Source organism: Charadrius vociferus, unplaced genomic scaffold (assembly GCF_000708025.1).
Source record: "Charadrius vociferus isolate BGI_N301 unplaced genomic scaffold, ASM70802v2 scaffold51, whole genome shotgun sequence".
In the NCBI taxonomy this organism is placed as follows: domain Eukaryota; kingdom Metazoa; phylum Chordata; class Aves; order Charadriiformes; family Charadriidae; genus Charadrius; species Charadrius vociferus.
In genome coordinates, this window is record NW_009646939.1 from 742,427 (window position 1) to 746,409 (window position 3,983).

Genomic DNA, 3,983 nt, shown 5'->3' on the forward strand with positions numbered 1-3,983 from the left:
TAAGGGAGAAAATTCTTGCAAGGCCATGACCAACACCCTCATTGCCAAAATATGTGTTTCTAAGACGATGAAGACAGTTTTCTTTTAAAGTACTGGGAGAGACATCTGACGCTTTCCTAGATTTAACATTTGTGTATGCCAGCAGAGAGTCTCTGCCCAAATGTGGAAAACCAGACACCTATTTAAAGACACTGACATAGTCTGGCACACTGACCTGGATATAAATTCTCATGCCATATAAAGAGATTTAATGGGAAGCCGGGATAGAGAACAGTTAATCAGCAACTCCTGCAGTTGCTCATGCTAGCCCCCATTCCACTACAAGGTTCTGTCCTTGGACCATGGCCATAAGAAGGATATGAGCAGATGGGAATTGTGGTTTATAATTTGCTCTATGAAATTTAGAAACATTCACCCAGAAATGCTCTCTCCCTCCTCATACCTACCACACCATATCTCTCAGCTCAATCAAATGATCAGAAACACTACCATCTCCCAATATTTCCCATGAGTAATTTAGCATGCCTTTCTACTTGTCCTCTAACATTGTAAATGACCCGGGATTCTCTCTCTTGTCAGAAAATCCTGTTCCGGACCATCACTTGCACAGTCAATGCTGCTGTAAGAAGACAGATGTAATGTTCCCTGCCCATACCACTTTCATGACATCTGTTCCATCACAGCGTTAAGAGCCACGGTCTGTATGTCTAGTGAGGCTTGCCTCCAGGCCAAATTTGTATGCTGTGTCTAGCGTGACCTTGCAAGCAGAGCCTCAAGCCTACCCAAGAACAACCAAGGGCAAGCATTATCCCAAACAGAGCTGGAGAGGCTGCCTGCAGGGAGTCTTTGTGTGGCACACGAGAGAAACAAATTGCTGATATATTTGTGTAGCTTCTACAGTCTGGCACAGTCTCTGTGTGATGGAGGCTGATACATCTATAGGATACCACAAGAGCTTTAGGCAAAGCTTTATGAGACCTGCCACCAACCTGAGAGTGGAAAATCACTTAATTCCAGGCCAGGTTAGATCAGAACAGGAAAACAAAAAATATTGCAATAACTGGGGTTTGAGGTTTTGGTGTGGGTTTTTTTTTTGGGGGGGGGTGGGGTGAGGTGGGGTGTTCCTGTTGTTGAAATTAAGGGCTATGGACCTATTAAGATAATGAAAACCAAAGGATTTTTTTATGCATCTTTGACTCTTACACAGCACTTTGAGACCTGGTGGATTGTATTCCTCTCTCAGATGACAAAGCTATCCATTCTTTTATGTTAAGCAACAGAAATTGATACTTTGTTACTAAAGTTTTATTTTTAAGTCCTTAGGTGGACTTTTGTTGTCTTCCAGGAGCATCCCTTTCATAAATGTTATTCAGTTAATGTACCTGACATTTATTATTGCTTTTATCCTTCTAAGTATATTCTCATATATTCTCTACACTATTGGATTTAGTAGCTAATAGATTTGATATTACCAAAGGCCTGGATTCAGAGAATTTGAAAAAAGATTATGAGGCAGATGATATGGGAACAGTAAAATCTAAAAATATGTCTTGTATTGGACATTAATATTTCTTACAGTTAAATGGTTTTATAACAGGAATGCACCAGTGAAAATGTAGAAAGAAAATCCATCCATCGTAGTCCTAATTCTTCCATCTTTCTTTTTCCAAGAATTTCATTTCCCAAGAACTATATTACGCTACTTTTATATCTTAGTGTAAATCACATATGCTTTTATTATGCTCCTGTTTTTTCATTTCCCAAATGAATGCACTGAATGGATTAAACAACATACCTTAAAAGGTCATTTCTGGTACAAAAAGTTCTAAGTTAAAATCCTGGCTGAAGTCCTAAATGAAAGACCTTCTTGTTTTAAACTGGCTCATTAGTATAAATTATCACATCCCACACCACACTGTTTATGGCAGCCTAGGGCCAGACAAAGATTTCACAGTCAGAAACAGTATAGGAGAGTACAATTTGCAAAAGCACATTCCGTTGCTGTGGCAAATTCAGCTAGAGACCAGTAGGACCAGACCCACCAAAAGCTGTTTTAGATATACTTCTGTCAAAAAACTCGAACCACCTTGTTGATTACATCATATTTTTTCTTTATTTGTGGCAACATTAATTTTCTAAATGCTGACCAGCTTCACCTGCCATAATTTTGACATTGAAACCGAAAAGGCTAAGAGAGCTAGACAGAAATAAATGTGCCATTCAAGGGCTATTTTTCACCTCAGGACAGATTTATTTGAGTAATTGAGTCCCCTAACAACAGATCACAATTACAGAAGCAAAATTAAAAAATTACAAAAGCACTTTCATCTTTCTTACAAATTCAGTTGGAGGTTTGTCAATCTAGTTTAATGTTCTCCTGATGCTTTAGATCAAACTTGAAAAAAACTGTACAGGAGTCTCTCAGCCCTGTAGGAGGGGAACCATCCACTATAACCTGTTGTGTATGGAGAAGCAGCTGCCTGGCCACTTTTGTCTTTACTCCAATGGAAGGAAAATTCAACTGGCCACGAATAAGAAACTGCTGGGAGTAGTAGAACTGCTGAAGCCTTATTTTGACCAGAATTTTGTCTTGTGATTGGATTCTGCTGTCAGGAAAGGGTAAGCACACACTAAAGCTTTTCCAACACTTAAAATATCTTATGCAAATAGTCCCTCTCTTAATGGAGACACGAATAGCATTTCCCACCCTTACTCTGTTCCTGTTCCATGAGACTTGTAAGAACTTAATGGCCATCAGGCCTCTGTGTCTTTGTCAAATTTGGTGCATACAAGCTCAGACTCAAACCAGACTCAGAAATTGTTGCACAGACACATGCTGCAATTATATACGCCTCATTTCCTTGTGAAACCAGGTTAAACTCAATGCATCGCTGTAATACATGCCTACAGCTCTTCTCTTGAATGCAAATACAACAGGCTCTTTATTCATCTCAGCGGAGTAACTGCTTTTACTACTTACAAACCACAGATTTCCCACTGTGGACCTCACACATGATACTATACAACAGTACACTAAGGAAATCCAATTTTAGCTACACGACTTCATAAACAAATATTTTGCAAAGCACCTATTAGGGAAAACTGTTCTATTCATTAAGAAGAGCATAAAAGTTTTCTTTAGAAGACAAATGAAATAAAAAATAATTCTACTTGAACTTAGCATAAGACATATTAATGGGATGCTGGATATAGATATTTCAGACTTTGCACCCCATTCGTATAGGAGTAAATCAGTGTAGTGAGTTTACTTTCACAGAATCACAGAATGGTCAGGGTTGGAAGGGACCTCTGGAGATCATCTAGTCCAACCCCCCTGCCAGAGCAGGATCACCTACAGCAGGTTGCACAGGATGGCGTCCGTGTGGGTTTTGAATGTCTCCAGGGTTGGAGACTCCACAACCTCTCTGGGCAGCCTGTTCCAGTGCTCCGCCACCCTCAAAGTAAAGAAGTTCCTCCTCATGTTTAGATGCAACTTCCTGTGCTCAAGTTTGTGCACCTCTTGTTCTATCACAGGACAGCACTGAAAAAAAGTCTGTTCCCATCTACCTGGCACCCTTCCTTTAAGAATTTACAAGTATTGATAAGATCCCCCCCTCAGTCTTTACTCTAGACTGAAAAGACCCAAGTCTGTCAGCCTTTCCTCATAAGAAAGAGGCTTCAATCCCCTGATTATCTTTGTAGCCCGTTGCTGGACCCTCTCCAGGAGTTCCCCATCCTTCTTGAACTGGGGAGCCCAGAACTGGACACAGTACTCCAGATGAGGCCTCACCAGGGCAGAGGAGAGGGGGAGAATAACGTCCCTCTTCCTGCTGGCCACACTCTTCTTGATGCATCCCAGGATGCCATTGGCTTTCTTGGCCACAAGGGCACAGTGCTGGCTCATGATCATCCTGTTGTCCACCTGGACTTCCAGGTCCCTTTCCATAGAGCTGCTTTCCAGCAGGTCAGCCCCTAACCCCTAC